General features: G+C 43.1%; 1 protein-coding gene and 1 non-coding gene across 12 annotated transcripts in view; both read left to right on the forward strand.

The window, feature by feature from the left end:
* Positions 1-19686, forward strand: part of PARD3 (par-3 family cell polarity regulator) — a 592542-nt gene that overhangs the window by 1205 nt on the left and 571651 nt on the right. The window lies entirely within an intron of this gene.
* LOC111724148 lies at positions 5454-5560 on the forward strand. Its single transcript, XR_002772492.1, has one exon. It is a non-coding gene; the product is annotated as a U6 spliceosomal RNA (small nuclear RNA).

The raw sequence follows: 19686 nt of genomic DNA on the forward strand, positions 1-19686 counted from the left end.
ATAGGTCATTGATAGTCTCTTTCTATTGGTCATTGGTTACCTAGGTTATGCCCACATTCCTATGGGCCCTCCAGATGCAAGTCTTTCATTGGCCCCTCTGCACTGCCAGGCAGTATTGCCCTTCCCTATGGTCATTGATGGTCTCTTTCTATTGGTCATTGGTTACCTACGTTGCTTCATATCCATAATCTTAAGAGCCCTCAGACTTCCTGGCTCAGCAGGCCAGGTTTTCTTCCCCCCCTCCCCTTGAAGGGCCCTTTCTTAGTGTCCCTTCCAGGTAGGAGTCCTTTCCTTTCTGCTTTGGACACATACTGTAAAGAACGTTTGACCCACCCACTTTCAGTGTGTTTTGTTTAATAAGTTTCATAAAATCTTCACTACCCTGAATGCCAGGGTATAATGATTTTCTTGATACTTGAGACATATTACTAAGTTTTGGAATTTTAAAATTGAAACATTTAAAATGGAAACCTCACAAAAAGCCTTGTTTGCCTCCTTTCTCCCTTATTTTAACCAAACATACTCTTTTTGACAGCTCCGCCCCATCCGTATGATGACTGATGTACAGTAGACACAGTCGCTGAGTTTGGGTCCCCGGACTCCTGTCCTGGCAGTGGACTTGAGCGCTGCACTGCGCTGCTATGAGATGCGCCGGTGTGTCCCAGGTGGCCTCCCTGCTGCTGTGCCTGGCTTGCAAAAAGCCATCCTTTTCTCTTTGTGTCCTGTGGTTTTGGCATCATAAGCATGGCCATCTACGGCACCTCAGTATTATTTTGTGTGCCTCTTGGAAGGAATCGAGGGGAGGAGGAGGTGGAGGGGGCACTAACCATCTTAAGAGTGCCTGGCAGGACGGTTGGCTCTGCATACAGAGTCAGCACCTTGTTTACTGACTGGTGCGATGATGAGCCGGCTCCTGTGGCCACACCTTTTGTGTTTGTCTCCTAAGAATCGCAGAAGGGCTCACAGCCACATGCTCAGTTGCACTGTGACAACTGCAGTGAGGCAACTGCCTGATAGAGCAACTCCTTAAAACTTCCCGGTGATAGCACGGGGTGTTATGAAGCGAGCTGGGTTGCGTCATGAGGTTGGAAGCCGGTCAGATCCTGTGGGTGCTCCTTCTGCCCTCTTCTGGGTCTCCCCTCCCACCTGTCCCTTCACTCAGCGGGTAATTGTAGCCGTCACTGTCACGCTCACACCTACGTTCCTGACAACTGGCATCTGCCTGGCTCAGGGGTAGGGAATATCTCCTGTTTTCTTGACGTCTCAAGGAAAACAAAACATTTCAGGTACCGAATATTCTGTCTATTTGGGACATTTTTGTCCATTTATAATTTCCTGCCCTTCCCCCTCCCCTTTTTTAGAGCCATTTCTCCTTTCTGGGCTTTTTAAGTGAGCTGAGAGAGGCAGAGAGTAACGCTCAAATCCTTTTCTGCAGTCCCCTTGCAGGGCAGAGCACCATTTAGAGATTTAAATCAGAGTTGATTTATTGTGTGGTTCAACTCCCAAGTTGAAGCTTAACTTCGAGGATGGACGAAGCGTTTAAACAGGTCCCTTTTCCCAGCCATGATATTAGAAGGAGATCCGCTGAGGTTGTATCGGTCTTCTTCCTTCCTCCCTTCCTTTATAAAAATAACAACTCGTAGCTGGGCGTAAAAATAACAAAACTCTTAGCCTGTAGTCCCAGCTACTTGGGAGGCTGAGGCAAGAGAACTGCTTAAGCCCAGGAGTGAGGTTGCTGTGAGCTGTGACGCCACGGAGCTCTACCAAGGGTGACACAGTGAGATTCTGTCTCTTAAAAAAAAAAATCAAGGTTAAAGTTGTTGATGTTGTTTGGATCTTTGGTTTGTCATTCAGCAACTGATAAGTAAATGCAATCTTCTTTTAGCACAAAAGCTAAGGAAAAGGCAGACTATTTGTGATCTGAAATAGTTGAACATCCAGATCACAGAATTCTTAATAGACTGTATTTTACATTGTGTATCCATGTGCAAATTTGATGATAAATATACATTTTCTAGAACCTTAGCATTTTCCATACAAATTTTAAACGTTTCTTTAATCGGAGCAAAATGTTTTAAACATAAGTGAGTGAATAAGTGGAATCTACTTTTATACGATTTTATGTCATGCTGATTGAAATCCATTTCCGAATGTAAAGTGCTGGAGAGTACAGTGCACCACAGACTGAAATAGCTTGTAAACCAGTGTTTGGATTGTCCAGAAATCCTTTGAAAATACATGTGTGCATAAGTTAAACATTTCTGAGTGCCCTTCCTAGGGTATTTATTTTTAAGTTATGACTGTAAAAAAATATGGTTAATCATCCAGACTCAGGCAGGCTCACAGGTATTGTAGGATGCATTATTCAAATTGCAGAATTGCATAATGTTACTGGTTGTGTGGCTCTTTTCCAATGGCTCTGAAATTTGATTCTGATCTAATCATTCTGGAGGGTTGTCAACTATTTTTGGCAGCTACTCTGAGGAAGGACCTTGACACCTGTTTGGGTTTTTGGCTTGAAATAATTACAGCTCTCCTAAATAATAAAATTCCTTTACATTCCTTTACAAAGGTTCTGATTTGCGAACCATCCCCTCCCTCCCCGCCTCAAATGCATGTACCCAGCCTAGGGAAGTAGGATCTCTGAGATCTGGCACTGGGCACCTGTATTTCTCTCTCTCTCTCACACATACACACACACACACAGACACACGGTGCTAGTTAAGTTCACTGAGCTTTGAAACCACAGCCTTTGTGGTCCACAGTCTCTGTGCTGGGGAAAAGTTTCTCAAAGGTTCAGAATTTGGACCTGGTCATTATGCATACATAAAATTATGACTTTTTTTATGGAGGGAAATTAGGAATACGAGGCAATATTTTAAATGGCGGCAAAAGAAAATTGGAGTCAAGTAGTTACTTAATTAGCCATACTTGGTCTCCTTATGCTTTGATCACTAGAGCTCCGGGCATGGCACCAAGGGAGTGCCCTTTCAGTGCCTTGATTATTCCAGTTTCTGGGATTCACACACATTGTTCAGAACGGGTTCTGGTGTTGGTTGTCTCGGCTTCTTGGGGTAGGTTTGGCCTCTAAGGTACAGAACATTCTAGATCTCCTTTGGTCCTAAAAAGGTGCCTGGTATTGCTGCCTTCCAGGAGGAGAGCAGAGAATGTGGGTGAGGCTCGGCGCCTATAGCTCAACCGGCTAAGGCGCCAGCCACGTACACCTAAGGTGGCGGGTTCGAATCCCCAGCCCGGACCCGCCAAACAACAATGACGGCTGCAACCAAAAAAAAAATGGCCAGGCGTTGTGGCGGGCGCCTGTGGTCCCAGCTACTTGGGAGGCGGAGGCAGGAGACTCGCTTGAGCCCAGGAGTTGGAGGTTGCTGTGAGCTGTAATGCCACGGCACTCTGCCCAGGGGGACAGCTTGAGGCTCTGTCTCAAAAAAAAAAAAAAAAAAAAAAAAAAAAAGAATGTGGGTGGGTGTGTGACCGGCTGACTCACGGTATCCCATTCTTGTTTGTGTCAGTTGACATTTGCCGAGTGATGAGACCCCGCGATGGCGTCTGTGTCCTGTGTAGCAGGATGGAGAGCAGCTGGCAAGAATGTGCCTCCGGAGCCTTCCTACCTTTTGGGCTGTATTGCGTCTGAATTTCTTTCTGGTTTGCTCTTCATTATTTCAGAAGCTTTCCGTAGTTCTCATCAGCGGGTTAAAGGCCACACGTGTTGTTCCCTCTGGGCATTATGGCAGATTTAGAAATTTCCAAATTCATGACAGAATGAAAATATTTGGGATTCATTTCCCTGTGCATGGCAGTCATCACCTGACACTGATTGTAAAGGGAGAAAACAAAGATTTCAGGCATTAACTGGCAGGTGCCCAGGTTACTACGAAAGTTTTGAGACAGACTGTGTTACGGTCTGTTTTTTCACTTCCGAGAAACACAGTTGACAGGTGTCCCATGAGTTATCCCTGCCAGTTTCACCTTGCTGGACTTAAGGAGGTTTCTGGGAGGACTTCATTTATGACTGTGTGGACTTTATGTTTCTTGATCTTTGTGTATCTGTCAAAACTTTTATAATGAACCGTGTTCATGAGAGTCAGGGTGAGATATGCTTTAGTGTGGGTGATCAGCAAGAAGAGAAGAAGAAAGTCCTTCTCTTACAGCATCATCTTTTTTTTTTTTTTGAGACAGAGTCTCACTGTGTCGCCCTGGGTAGAGTGCTGTGGTGTCACAGCTCACAGCAACCTCAAACTCTTGGGCTCAAGAAATTCTCTTGTCTCAGCCTCCCAAGTAGCTAGGACTACACGTGCCTGCCATAACACCCGGCTATTTTTGAGATAGGGTCTCACTCTGGCCGAGGCTGTTCTCTAACCTGTGAGCTCAGGTATTCTACTGCCTTGGCCTGGCCTCCCAGAGTGGTAGGATTACAGGTGTGAATCACCGCGCCTGGCCTGGCATCATCTTTTTAAACTTCTTTGTGGCTGAAGGTGATTTACAGATGCATTACCAACCGCTTCCTTTGTCCTGCTTTGCTGTGATTTTGTTTTGAGCAGGAGTGATGTCCTGTATGTTCTCTTTGGTGGTGACCTTATGAAATAATTTTCATTCTGTTTCTTTCCCTTTGTGAAGGAAGGATTGAATGACGTAGCAATTTAAACCCATTTAAAGAGTTGGTACATTCATGCTGGAGCCTGGGCTGAAGCCCAAGGACTGTGCTGGAGATTTTTGGGTATTGCTTGATTGATGTTTATCAAAGAAGCTGGGACGTTCCCTGGGGGACTGTCTGGTTAGGTCTTCAGTTAGAAGAATGTTGGGAGGAAGGAAACTTTACAAAAAAGTATAGTGATTACAGGCAAGAAATCCCACAAATTGGGGAAAAGCTAGCATAGGGGCTTTTTTGTAAGTTGAGAGCTTGTAACTTATAAGCTAATGTTGTTTTTATGCTTCTTATGTTAATAAAATTACTACCTCCTGAGATCGGTGTTTCTGAAATGTGTTGTAATAATTTTGTTTTTCAAATACAAGGCTGGCAGAACTATCAGCTAGGGGACATGCATTAATTTTAAAAGTTCATTATTTTAACTTTTCTGAACGTTATTTTCTTACTGTGTCTGTGTCATTATTTTACTTGTCTTGGCCTTAAGTCATAAAAACAGTAATCAACAGCCAGCTGGGTGACGGTGGGAGCGTTTCCTGCTTATTGTGGGGACACACCTGTCTGTGTATACTCTATTATAGAATCTGTGCCTGAGTTATTAATACTGTGGAGAGGACCACTCTGTTGTTTTTACGCTAAGGACAGTCCCAGTCTCTGCAGTTTGTAGAGGAGATTGCCTAACACACACATACACGCCACCACACGTATATTTGTGCCTGGAGTAAGAATCACTAGAATGAATTTACCTTGAATAGTGAAATGAGTTCTTAAAACATCAGTAAACTCTCTTAAGGTGCTTGCTTCAGCAGCACATATACTAAAATTGGAGCGACGCAGAGAAGATTAGCATGGCTTCTGTGCAAGGATGACACGCCAATTCACAAAGCATTCTATATATTTTTAAAAGGCCAGGTGCTCATGCCTGTAATCTCAGCACTCTGGGAGGCTGAGGCAGGTGGATTGCCTGAGCTCAGAGGTTTGAGATCAGCCTGAGCAAGAGCAAGATCTTGTCTCTAAAAATATCTGGGCATTGTGGTGGGTGCCTGTAGTCCCAGCTACTTGGGAGGCTGAGGCAAGACAATTGCTTGAGCCCAAGAGTTGGAAGTTGCTGTGAGCTGTGACATCACAGCACTCTACTGAGGATGGCAAAGTGAGTCTCTGTCTCAAAACAAAAGAAGAGTAAAATAAACTGTTAAGGAATGGATTGCCACTTAAATTACAGGAAGACCTAACAGTTTATAATGGACACTAATTTTAATTTCTTTAAACCCTTCTTTTCTCTTCATTGAATGCATGACCATGTGAGTAGGTAGATTGCTAGAAGAGAATTTTGAGACTTAAGTTCCTTTGCTGTCAAGACAAAAGTGCTGAATTCTTGTATTCTGCAGGGAAAAAAAGCCCATACCCATTAAACTACATTATGGGGTGTGTGTGTGTCAGTTATTTTCAGATGCCCAAAGATAGTTGAGGGAGTCTGTGGGCTGGTTTCCGTTCCATCTCCTTTTTTGGGGTTTGTGTGTGTGTGTGTGTGCACACGTGAGCTGATTTCTTCCTGAGGACTTGGTCCATGTACTAAATAGGAAGCTATTTCATTTGTTTAGAAGGCGTAACTAATACGGACTAAAGTTTCCTAAAGAAGTACCTTTGGTAGATTGAATTTCCAACGATACCCTATTTCCTTAAACACTGAAATATACAATATCTTAAAACCAACTTGAGTATATTGTGAAAAACCAGAAAAGAGCTGTAGGGAATTCAGTGATAAGCGCCCGTTTTGTGTTACTGTCAGGGATGTGCCCTTGTTAACCTCACGTGCTGCGTCTCCTGAGAATGCCAAGCTATAAAGACAAGCGTAACAGCAAGAGAGGACCTCCGCTACTCACTGGGTAACAATGGTGGTTCACACGCGAGGAATCCAAGTGAAATGTGTGTTGGTGAAACGTGGCGATAACCGAAATAACCAGGGTGTTCTCGTGTTAAGTAAATAGTATTCTAGTTATTACTACAATGTGAAGTTAGTTTGAATTTGATGTTTCACATACAAAAATGAAGTAGGTTGCAGCATGGCCCCTCCCAGTCTTTCATATCTATTAGAATGTCATGTCAGATGCTTTTCAAATTTAAAATAATTGTGGAAATCATGTGCATTAGGTGTAAAATCCCTTAGTGTAGAACAGTTTTAGTTCAAACTGTTCATACTGAATTTTTTCCTGTGTGTAGGCTCAGCTCCTGTGGCTCAGGTGGCTAAGGCGCCAGCCACATATACCTAACGTGGCAGGTTCAAATCTAGCCCGGGTCTGTGAAAAACAACAATGATGGCTGCAACCGAAAAATAGCTGGGCATTGTGGTAGGCACCTGTGGTCCCAGCTACTTGGGAGGCTGAGGCAGAGACTCGCTTGAGCCCAGGAGTTGGAGGTTGCTGTGAGCTGTGATGCCACAGCACTCTACCCAGGGGGACAGCTTGAGGCGCTGTCTCAAAAAACAAATTTTTTTTTTTCTGTGTGTAAATTTTGGCTTAATTTCCATAAGTGACAGTGAATTAGGATGTCTCTACAGAGTGTTATGTGGTGACCTATATGTTGTTTTTTGCTGATGTGGTGGGCTAGTCATAGAATCGCTATTCCTTGCCTTCCCCTGTAGGCTGGGGACCTAGTTTTAATGCAGACACCTTAATTGTTAGGTCTTGGAAAACATTTTTTATAAGGTATACCTCTCTATTTATAGAAAACATGATAATAAAATAACTTATGAAATTTGTTTTATGTTTTAATCAAAAGGAATAATTTATTTATGCATAAATACACAAATTGCTGTCTTTTCTTTTGCAGTTTTTGGCTGGGGCTGCGTTTGAACCCGCCACCTCTGGTATATGGGGCTGGCCCCCTACTCCCTGAGCCACAGGTGCCGCCCTACCCTGCTGTCTTTTGTTGAATATTTGAGATTGAGATTAAATGGAATAGATTCATTAAAACTGCTTCTCGATGTTGAACCAAAGCTAAATGCCACCTGCCTCTTTTTAAATAAAGTTTAAGAAAAAATTTTTCATACTAGGGTGCTTAAGTCGTAATAACTGAAAAGACAGCGTATGGAATGACTTCCTTGGAAAGATCACCAGACTAGTGTTCTGAAGTAACTTCAGCCAGTAGCTGTGCACCTGTCCCGTGCCAGGCATTGTACTTAGTGCAGCTACACGAAGGCGGGCGGAGGAGACATGGTCTCTGCTTTCTTATGAGAATAAGGATTAAACAGTCACAGAAATTGACGGTAATTACTAAGAGAAAAGGGTTCTGAAGACAAGGAATGGTTCTGTGAGAAAGGCACTGTAACCAAGCTTAATGTGGGACAAGACTTGCTGGGAAATCAAAGTATGATCTGGGTGAAATTTTTTTTTTCCTTTATGTGTTATTTGCTACTTTTTCTTCTTCTTTTTTTTTAAATTTCTTATAGTATAACATGTACATTAATGTAATCATGGGGTACAGCGTGCTGTTTTCATATATATTTTGAAATACTCTCATCAAACGGGTTAACATAACCTTCATGTCATTCTCTTAGTCATTAAGTTAAGACATTCATACTCTGCTTTTAGAAAGATCTAGGTGAAATTTTAAGGACAAGGACGGATAAATGAAAATCGTGTGTGTGTGTGTGTGTGTGTGTATTAGGTGATCAGATTTACATTTGGGAAGCATCTTTCTGTCCCTAAGGAATGGGTGTGGGGACGGAGCTGGTGTGAGGAGCCAGCCAGCAGGTTTTGGAGAAGGAGGTTTGAAATCGATGGGAGGTTGGACCAGGCAGAGCTGGTGGGGACATTCACCAGGGCAGGGAACGGGCTCTGAGGTGACCAGATTTGGTTAGGAGATCTGGAGTTCAGTATTGACTTGAGCACTTTTGGGTGCTTGAACAGTGTCAGGCAGTCGGGTGTTTGGGACTGAAGCATAGATAAACTGTGAATCAGATATAAATTTGCTAAAAATCAGATTAAAGCAACATATGAAGTATGATCTACTTTTAGTGGAAATACTTACATATGGTGGAAAAAGATTGAAGGAATAGACCAGAAAGTGTCCATAGTGGTTATTTCTGAGGGTGGGGTGTGTGATTAACTGGCTTTTTACTCGTTTTTCTTCATATTTTACTTTATTGCCTAATTGTAATGTAAAGGAAGCGTTGGACAGTCCTAAATATACCTTAGAATAGACACACTTTTTTTTTTTTCAAAAAAAAAAAAGCTTTGGTAAGAATTGGCTTAGGGAAGGAACAATTTAAAGAGTTCTAATAACCTGGAATTGAAATACTTTGTATAAATAGACTTCATTAACAAGATGACTTTATTAATGTCCTAAATGGACTTACTTTAGACTCTAAAGAAGAAAACATTTAAGTTAACTGCCAAGTAGAGCACTAAGTGGCTAATCAATTTATCCAAAGGGCTTACTTCCCAACATTTGAGTATGTTTTATGGTTACTGATTTGCCCACAATCCATCCATCTGTGGGTGTACAGGGCCAGACGTGGCGGAGGTGGTGGCAGTTTGGGGTGTTAGTGGAAGGGAATTGGGAAGGGGGCTGGATCTTCTGCATGAATAGTGAGTGTGGAAGGTCCCTGTAGACATAGGAACTGCATTAGGGACACCTGGCCCCGGCATCTGCTGGTCCTCAGCCTGGGACTGGGAAAGCCGTCAAGACTTTGCATACCTAGGGCCGGATTGTAGGCAGTGGCTTGGAAACTTGGTTTGCCGCATCTTGCCTCATAAGCGATGGGCATCTTGTATGGTGGGATCTGGGGCCATGCTGCCTGCGTTTGAATCCTGGCTCCACGACTTCTTGGCTTCACGAGCCTGGCCACGTTCTTAACCTCTCTAACCTTAGTTTTCACGTCTCTAAATGGGGTAAAATGATTTTACTTTAACCACCTACTTTATGAAGGTGTTTTAAATTTAAGATTAAGCTTTGGAATTCGTGCATTGCACTTTACAAAAATTGGATCCCAATAAATGTTATTTGCTGTCATCATTGTTGGTCGCCATGACTACCACCATCACTATATTTGGCTATTTGCTCTTTTAATACCGGTTCCTAAGGATCTAAACACAGGCAGACAAGCCTGGGTACAGTGGCTCGTGCCTGTAATCCCAGCATTTTGGGATCGAGGATGATTGATTGACACCAGGAGTTGGAGACCAGCCTGGGTAACATAACAAGACCCCCTCTCCACAAAAAAGAAACCAAATTAGGTAGGCAGGTAGGTGTGGAGGCACGCGTCTCTAATTTCAGCTATCAGGAGACTGAGGCAGGTGGATCACTTGAGCTCAGGCGTTCAAGGTTGCTTTGAGCTATTATGGTGTCAGCACACTCCAGCCTCAGTGACAGGGCAAGGCCCTGTCCCTAAAAAACAAATGACCAAGCAGAGTAATAAACCTGTCTGTCTTAGGCATTTGTTTTATGAAATGGTTTTTGGAGATGATTTTCGTTTGTTTTATATTTCTTTTGAACTTGAAGAGAGCCTGGTACACGATTGGTGCTTAGTAAAAGTCATCAGAAGAAACACCTTTTGTTTCCTGCACCCTTAGAATTTGATGATTCTCAGTGTGCTATCAATATGTGTACTCTTCTGATACAGAGAGTAGCAAAGATCCCAGTTTTATATTTTTAGTATTTGTGGACACAAACGCAGACTGTATCATCCCCCCGCCCCCGAGATAAAAACCCAAATAAGCCAAAAAGGAGGAAGAGGGTAGATGAAAGTTGGTTTCTTTCTTTGTCTTCATTAATATTTTCTGGATAATTTTGGAGAAGCAATTTAAGTGCTAAAAATGATCCTGCCGTTCCTTTTTAAATGTATAGACATCAAAGACAAGATGGCAAATTTTTTTCTCCTAGATTTTTACAGGAAAGGAAGAGGACACCAGGCAGAGCCTGTCCCCTTTGCCCATAGCTACAGAATAAGTCCACTAACACAGGACAAATTGGTTTTGACCTTGCGCACTACACCCCGTAGTAAGCAGGGTCTGGCCTCACCCTCTGTCAGCCCTGCAGGGTAGATGGTGACATCCCCAATTCAAAAGGGAGAAACCAGGCACAGTGGTCATGGAGCCAGCACATACACTGGAGCTGGTAGGTTTGAACCTGGCCCGGGCCTGCCAAACAGCAGTGACAACTACAACCAAACAATAGCCGGGCATTGTGGCAGGTGTCCATAGTCCCAGCTACCTGGGAGGCTGAGGCAAGAGAATCGCTTAAGCCCAAGAGTTTGAGGTTGCTGTGAGCTGTGATGTCACAGCACTCTACCAAGGGCGACATAGTGAGACTCTGTCTCAAAAATAAAAAAAAAAGAGAAACCATGTATTTTTCTCATACTCACCTATCTTTTTCTAATTCTCTTTGACCCCAGATAATATTTTAGTTATTGTTTGGGGGTTGGAGAAAGAAGCTAGTTTAGTTACCACAGATTTGGATTTTTAAAATTTATTTCACTTTGTCAGATTTCTCTGTTGTCGTCTTATATGACTTTGTTGAAGAGTCATGCACAATTGTCCTACAGTTCCTGTTTATTAACATTGACCCCCGCTCATATTTCAAACTAAAATTATAGGATCTGTGTGAACAAAGGTGAGGCACATCTTGATTGATTGCATCTTTCCGACATTCGTTCAAGAAATGCTCCTTTAGTCCCTAATGTGTGTATTTGAGGATCTGTGAGCAGGCAGGAAGGGGGAATTGCTGATTCACAAAATTTGTCCTAGTGAGGAATGAGGACCGTGCAGGTGAGTGTGCCATGTGCTAGACCAGGGGACTGGGTAGCTGTATCAGGTGCCGCGAAAGGGCATCTCTCAGGAGGAGACAGGTGGGCCGGGCCTTGGATGAGAAGGCGGCAGACCTGGGTCCTGCTGGGGGCAGGGTGCGTCGGGCACAGAGAGCAGCACAGACAAAACCTCCTGTAGATAAAAGGTCCAAGGTGTTTTGGGATCAAAGGGAGTTAAGGAGGCAGGGATGCTACCAGCAACCAGGAGGAAAACAGGACGGCAGGGCCTAGATCAGGAGCAGCATTCAATTCCAGATGAAAGGGTTTTGAGATTTGCTACTAATGCACTAGAAAGGCACAGAACCATTGAGCTGTGGAGTGATGTAATGAGGTGTACGTTTTTAGAAGATTGCTGCAGGAAGAGTGTGTTGTGGTTGAGAGAGAGAGAGAGGGAGGGAGAGAGGGAGAGGGAGAGAGGGAGGGAGAGAGGGAGAAAATATGCCCTGGGAGAAGTCGCTGTCCATTCCAGAAAGAGATGATGTGGCTAAGACTATAGTGAAAACAGGGTAAAAACATGAATGGAATTGGGATATAATTTTTGGAAGTAGATTTTTCCATCATTTTTGGCTGTTAGGAATGAGTGTAAACAAAGAATTAAGGATGATTCTTCCAGTTGTGATTGGAGCAAATGGGAAGAGTATAGAGACTTCATTTGCTGGAACGTGGACCACCGAGGAGGAGAATCGGGCACAGGCGAGGTCTCCTGTTGGGACTCTTTGTTTTGTTTTGTTTTGTTTTGAGACAGAGTCTCACTATGTCGCCCTCAGTAGAGCTCTGTGGCATCACAGCTCACAGCAACCTCAAACTCTTGGGCTTAAGCGATTCTCTTGCCTCAGCCTCCCTGGTAGCTGGGATTATAGGCACCCGCCACAATACCTGGCTGTTTTCTTGTTGCAGTTGTCATTGTTGTTTAGCTGGCCTGGGCTGGGTTTGAACCTGCCAACCTTGGTGCATGTGGCTGGCACCATAACCACTGTGCTATAGGTGCCTAACCATGTTGGGATGTTTTTGGACTTGAATTGCCTACCAGACATTTAACAGAGGTGTCAAGTAGGTCATGGGGTATCCAAGCCCATGGGGAGAGATTCAAGTTGGAGATAGGCAGTAGGGAGTCACAACCCTATGGAACAACAGATGGCGTTTAAAGGCACGTGGCAAGGGTTTGCACTCACTCCATCTGGGTAATCTTAATTGGGTTCCTCGGAGGTCACGCTCTGGACTTATTACTAGCCCTTTGACTCTGCTGGAAAACTGGAAATTTTAATGAAGAGATACAGTATAAAATGTGGGACTGGAACTGCTTTCAGGGGTCCTCAGACTTTTTAAACAGGGGGCCAGTTCACTGTCCCTCAGACCGTTGGAGGGCCAGACTGCAGGCCCCGGGACGAGTCAGCTACTAAGCAGGACAGGCAGCGGTGGGCCAGATAAATGTCCTAGGTGGGCCGCAGTTTGAGGACACCTGGCTTATATTTTTCTGCATCCAAGCATTTGGATGAGAGTGAAATAAAACTTAGAATTGGGAATTTGAAATACATTAACGAGTGGTGAGACAATGGTAGTATTATTTCTAAAATAGGTTTTGAAAATCTGGTTCAGGCTCAGTGCCCTAGCTCAGTGAGCAGGGCGCCAGCCACACACACGGAGGCTGGTGGGTTTGAGCCCAGCCGGGGCCTGCCCAACAACAGTGACAACTGCAACTAAAAAAAATAGCCGGACTTTGTGGCAGGCACCTGTAGTCCCAGCTACTCGGAAGGCTGAGGCAAGAGAATCGCTTAAGCCCAAGAGTTTGGAGATTGCTGTGAGCTGTGACAGTACGGCACTCTACCCAGGGCGACATAGACTTTGTCTCAAAAAAAAAAAACAAAATCTAATTCAGAAAGTGGCTACAGATTTATGGCTGTCAGAGTCTTCAGCTGTTTGATGCCCCTGAGTGCCGCTCAAGAAAGAGCTTATTTGATACAATAAAGGCACATAGTTGAAAATTGGAAGTTCTCCTGGAATGAGAATTGGAGAATGTGTTTTTTTGAATTCTGAATTTCTTTGCATCTGAATGTTTGGTAAATTGCTTGAGTGACTTCCTTACAAAAGATGGGCAAGAGGGATTTCTGAGGACGCAGTTGAACGCTGACCTTCTGTTCTCAGGCACGCTGGTGTGGGCTCTAATGGGCAGGGTGCGCAGGGATCTTTCAGCTGCCTGGAGCTCCGGGCTCAAGTGGAGCTGCGGTCGCGTTGCTGTGACAGCGTCATTTCATCATTTCCTTTAATTTAGCTCCCCCAGGTTTATGGACTACCCAGGCAGGGTTTGAGATACTGTAGCAGATAGCAGACGCCCACCGTCAGGAAGCCGTCGTAGATGGGTAGGAGGGTGAAAACGCTAACAAAATATTTCCAGCTCTGACAGTTTTGCTCAGTGCTCTGTAAATTGGCCATGTCTTGTATCTTTTTTCTTCCTTAGTATAACTACATCCCAATTACTTTGGAAGCAAGACATGTTCCATATGTGGGCAGAAATATTCAGGCTAGCTAAGTTAGAGCGTATGTTCAGGTCAGCGTCTGCAGGGTGAATGCTCCCTCATCAGGGCCAGATCTCAGCCCCCCCGCCTCCCCCAAATGAAGGAGTATTCTGCCTGCCTGTTTCTCAAACTGGCTTTGTGAAGAACTAGACTTGTTTTTGCAAGAAAATGAAATATATGTGTGTATATATTTATTTGTTTATTGTTGTTGTTGTTATTTTTCCTGTAAGGAGACAGGATCTTGCTCTGTCATCCAGGCTAGGGTGCAGTGGCCCGTGTATAGCTCACTGCACCCGCCAAACGTCAGGTCTCCAGCAATCTTCCTGCCTCTTCAGTCTTCCCAGTAGCTGGGTCTGTAGCTGTGCACCATGCCTGGCTACTGTTTTTAGTTTTTGAAGAGATGGGCTCTTGATGTGTTGTCTGGGGTAAGTGTGAACTCCTGGCCTCAAGCAGTCCTCCCACTTCAGCCTCCCCAAATGCTGGGATTACAGGCGTGAGCCAGTATTTTTGGACAGTATTTTTGTAAAATGCAATGCAAAGGAATTATTAGGGGAAAAAATGGCTTGCGTCTTCGCTGTGTTTGTCCCATCTATTTATTATTAGAATTAACAAACGTAAAATTACTTGGTCAAGTTGCAGTGTTTATAGAACTTCATCTATTTTTGTACTTCCTGCAGACTGGGGCCACACTGTGAGCAGCGCTGCAGTACATGACAATTTGTTAGATACTGTTGCTTTTAAATGTCCTGTATTTTTATTGTTCATAAGTCATCTTCTGTTTCTCGCACTGGCTAATGTTTGTTTATGTTGTTTCTCCAGTTACATAGTTTCTTTAATGCTTGGGGGTGGGGGTGTGTTTTAAAAAATGATTCTATAGGCTGGGCGCCTGCAGCTTAGCAACTTGGGTCCCAGCCACATACACCGGAGCTGATGGGTTCGAATCCAGCCTGAGCCTGCCAAACAACAACTACTACCAAAAAGTAGCCAGGCATTGTGGTGGGCACCTGTAGTCCCAGCTATGCCATGGCACTCTACTGAGGGGACAAAGTGAGACTCTATCTCAAAAAAAAAAAAAAAAAAAAAGGATCGTATACCTCTTGTTAAAAATCTTATGCTTCCTTGCTAAATTAAAAGAAATATCACCTTGAATGCACATTAGGTTTGTGTATCCTAAAGCACTGAGTTTTGTGAGGCCCCAGGGTTTATCATATTACGAGTATTAATTATACTATAAGTATTTACAGTATCCAGTGGTCACTGGGGACCTATTATTTCTCCTTTTTCTCATGTGTTGCTTTCATGATCTCAACCTTGGTTCAGTGAGACCTAAGGTAAAAATTAAGGGAAGATGTTCTGGCTCAGCGCCTGTGGCTCAACCGGCTAAGGCGCCAGCCACGTACACCTAAGGTAGTGGGTTCGAATCCAGCCCAGACCCGTCAAACAACAATGACAGCTGCAACCAAAAAATAGCCGGGCGTTGTGGCGGGCGCCTTTGGTCCCAGCTGCTTGGGAGGCGGAGGCAGGAGACTCGCTTGAGCCCAGGAGTTGGAGGTTGCTGTGAGCTGTGATGCCACAGCACTCTACCCAGGGGGACAGCTTGAGGCTCCTGTCTCAAAAAAAAAAAAAAAAAAAAGATGTTCTTGTTTCCTTTTGAAAGGTTTTTATAAAAATACCTTTCTTTTCCTTTTTAGGACAGAGGAGGGATGTTTTCGACTCCTAATTCCTAATGCTTGTGCCAATTTCATTCTCTGTTTTTCATAGTAAAATGTGTGTATTTGAGCATTTGATCACTCTATTTCTCATTTATTGGAAGAAGAGAATGTTCAAAGAGCCTACCAAAATTGGCGTGCTACCCGGGCTCCTGTTTTTTGAGGCGGGAGTTGTGATTTGATCCGAACCTGTAGGTTGGTCTCTGTTTTGGCAAGGAATGAGTTACAGAGACTTCTTTGAACCTGATGTATATACTCACACCCTGCTGACTCCGAGGTGTGTTGCTACACCCTGTCACCCTGTTTTACTCTTGACAAACTACTCCTGTCCTGTTTGACTGGTGAAGGTTGTTTTAATTTGGTTCCGTGGAGCCTTTAGCTGGCTGGTGTCCTCAGCTGCCATATGCAAAGTCCACACAGTCTGTGGCGGTGACTGAAGTGGAATGGGGTCTGTTCTGTTTGCCAGCTGTTTTCAATTTCTTACCCTTTCCTGAAGACTGAGCAAAACATTGGGTTTTGGACAGACTGTTTATTTGGGGATCATTTTCTTCTATAGATAGTTTTGAAATCCAGGTCATTGTGGATTTCGCCTTTCTGAGGATTGAGATGGCAGACAGAGGGAGGAAGAATCCTGCAAAGATGTATTATACTTTTTCTGGGGTCTCGCGGAAGGACTCAGTGAAGGCGCTGAGGTTTTCAAGGTCATGGAACCTCAAAAGAGCCACTTCAGAAATGAGGAGAAGGCAGGTTGGTATACAAATTTGACTCCTTTAAAATGTTTTCTGGAGTTGATAGTAACATTCTTTGTGTTTATTCCTTAATACTCGTTTGAAACGTTTCTTAATGTTTGAACATTTTCCTATGGCTTCAAAATTATGATACTTTCTGTTCCATCACTCCATTCATGGTGGGTGATTAATTATAAGCGTGTATGTTTATTCATTTATTACGAGGCCGACAGTTGCAATGTTAGCAATAGATTCTGATTACTAACATGGAATCTTCTATTAAAACACAGTTTCAGTGAACACCCTCATGCTGCCCTGACATCTCACTAAAAGAGTAGGTTGACTTCTGTGCATAAACAAAATATTAGAATAAAAACAGATTAGTACTTATAGAATTTCATAGGAATAGTGCTCCATATGATTCTTTGGAATTAAATTTATTTTTTCTACAGAATACTTTGAAGCTACTGATTGGGAATATAAATGATAGGAATTGATTCTCACCATGTGCTTTAGGCCGTTCCAACAATGCCTAGCTTGTCTTGGATAGTGTTACATTATCTGTTACAAATAATATTCTTTTTATTAATGTTAATCTTTAATATCATTAAATGAATCTCATTTTTTAATCTTTTTGAGCTAGTTCATAAATACCAAACAATAATAATAGACAAGAGATAAATGCAGCCCCATATATAAAATGTAATTTTTTTTCTTTAGAATTCATTTTTGGATAAGTGCCATTGGTTCTGTGCGCCCTCTAGTGGTCTTTTGTTAGAATTATTGCGAAACCATTGAGAATTAGTCGCGATATTCATGTCCCTGGTAGGGGAAAAATGGTGCTTTCACATAAATTTGTGAGAGGTGTTTCACGCTTCTGTGTTTTTTATTGTTCAAATTCGGCTCAGACAAATTGTATTGATTCTGGCCAGTTTTTGAATGTTACGTGTTTTGGGAATAGCTCTTAAAGGGTTATTAACATGTATCCTCAATTCTACGCTTATTTTGACCCTCACATGTTTGCTAAATCTTGATTACTTTTAGTTTCATCTTTCCTTTATTTTCCTCCTTATCGTGGGGAGCATTGACATATTGGAAACAAATCCAATTTGAGACATTCTAAATCTCTAATTATTTCATAAATGATATGTCTCCTCCCCCCCAAATTACTGCCGTTATAGATGTTTGCTGGTAAAGAATTTTCAGCAATCCTGAATTGTTTTAGTGTGATAATATTTGGATCAATGTAATATGAGTAAAGACACGGAGTAAAATCTGCTTTTTAAGAAATTCACCCTTGAGGCTCGGCGCCTGTGGCTCAAGTGGCTAGGGCGCCAGCCACATACACCTAAGGTGGTGGGTTCAAATCCAGCCTGGGCCCGCAGAACAACAACGATGGCTGCAACCAAAAAATAGCTGGGCGTTGTGGTGGGCGCCTGTGGTCCCAGCTACTTGGGAGGCTGAGGCAGGAGACTTGCTTGAGCCCAGGAGTTGGAGATTGCTGTGAGCGAGATGCCATGGCACTCTACCCAGGGGGACAGCTTGAGGCTCTGTCTCAAAAAAAAAAAAAAAAAAAAAAAAAAAGAAAAGAAAAGAAATTCACCCTTCTGTGTAGAATAGGCAGAAGGCAATACTAAAAATGAATGAGAAATCCAGGTACCGCTTTGAAAGTGTGTGCTGACTCAGTGGGCAAAATCTTCTCCCTTCCACCTTTGAAGGAGCAGGGTGCTTGAAACTATACTTGAACCCGAGGGTGGTGGCCTTGACTGTTCTTATTTGATACTTGAAAGTTTAAATGTGAGTGCCTTGTATTGTCCTTAAAAATTCTGTGGCACTGTTTATAGAAGTAGGGTGTTGACCTGGAGGTGGCTGCCAAGTCCAGTTTGTTTAATTAAATTCTGCTGAGTATTTCTACCTTCCTGCCCTCAATCACTTCTAATTGCTTGTAGGTCCAGTGGCACTAATAATAGTGATGGTGTTCTGCTCTTGTAAGCACGCCTTTAAAGGTCAAGTTCCAAGCTGGTGGGTGAAATGGTGTTGCTTTTTCTTGTTAAAGGTGGGACGTGGCCTTTGGGAGAGTGCGTAGCGACACTGGTGGGACAGGTGAAGACTTGGTCTCTAGGCCTCGTGCCCCGAATCATTCTGCAATCATTTTGTTTATGGCAATAGGGAACACTGATGAGAAAGAAAGACCCTTTAAAATTTTTTTAGATCGTCCAGCAAGAAACATCCCCTCTTTAGAGCATTTTATTTTCCCTGTGAAAAGTTAGCTTGTGACATTTAAAGCAGCTACGTGACTTATTTGGGGTAAGGTTTTAAAATATAAGTTTCATTTCATTCCATGGCATTTCATTTATTTCCTTTTAAGACAGAGTCTCACCCTGTGTAGTAATGTATTTGAGCATTTGATCCGTTATCCTTGGTGGCATGTCCTTGTATTGTCATAGCTCACAACAACTCAAACTCCTGGATTCAAGCGATCCTCCTGCCTCTTCCTCCTCCTGAGTAGCTAGGACTACAGGTGCCTGGCACAATGCCCGCCTCGTATTTCTATTTTTAGTAGAGATGGGGTCTTGCTTTTTTGCTCAGGCTGGTCTGGAACTCCAATCCACTTGCCTCAGCCTCCCTGATTTCTGGGATTACAGGTGTGAACCATTGTGCCCGGCCTAAAACATACATTTTAAATACTTTGTATACTTTGGGTTTTTTTGGGCCGGGGGGGGGGGAGTTGTAATTAGAACAAGAGTGCAATAATACCACTGAGGTTTGTCAAGAGAATTGTGATTATGAATTTAATGAAAAATAAAAAACCTGTGAGAAGCTGAAATATATTAGGCAGTGAATATATTGAATATAAATATATTCAAATTATGGCATGCACAACAGAAATTCCCGCCCCAGCAAAAACAGAACGTAGTGTCAGAAGTAAATGGTTGAAGTTCATGTACCCAGATGTGTGTGTGACCCCGAGCACAGATCTCAGTCACTTACTCTGGACACCGACATTATGATTCTTTATCTATGTATCTGAGTCTAAATGCTGACGTATTAATTATACAGAAAACAACAGTTTGGATATAGGAGTCCACAGATTGATGCATTCTTACCGGATTGCTTCATGGTGGAAAAACAGGGACGCTAACTCAGAAAGGTAGATGGTTTTTAAAATTCAACGAAAAAGAAACTTTAAAAGGGGTCAGAGATACAGTTTATAGTTTTTGTATTGAAAAGACTTTCTTTTAAGGAAGTGTCAATAGAAGACACAACTCAA

The sequence above is a fragment of the Otolemur garnettii genome, unplaced genomic scaffold (assembly GCF_000181295.1).
Source record: "Otolemur garnettii isolate 467f Iridium unplaced genomic scaffold, OtoGar3 scaffold00019, whole genome shotgun sequence".
Lineage (NCBI taxonomy): Eukaryota > Metazoa > Chordata > Mammalia > Primates > Galagidae > Otolemur > Otolemur garnettii.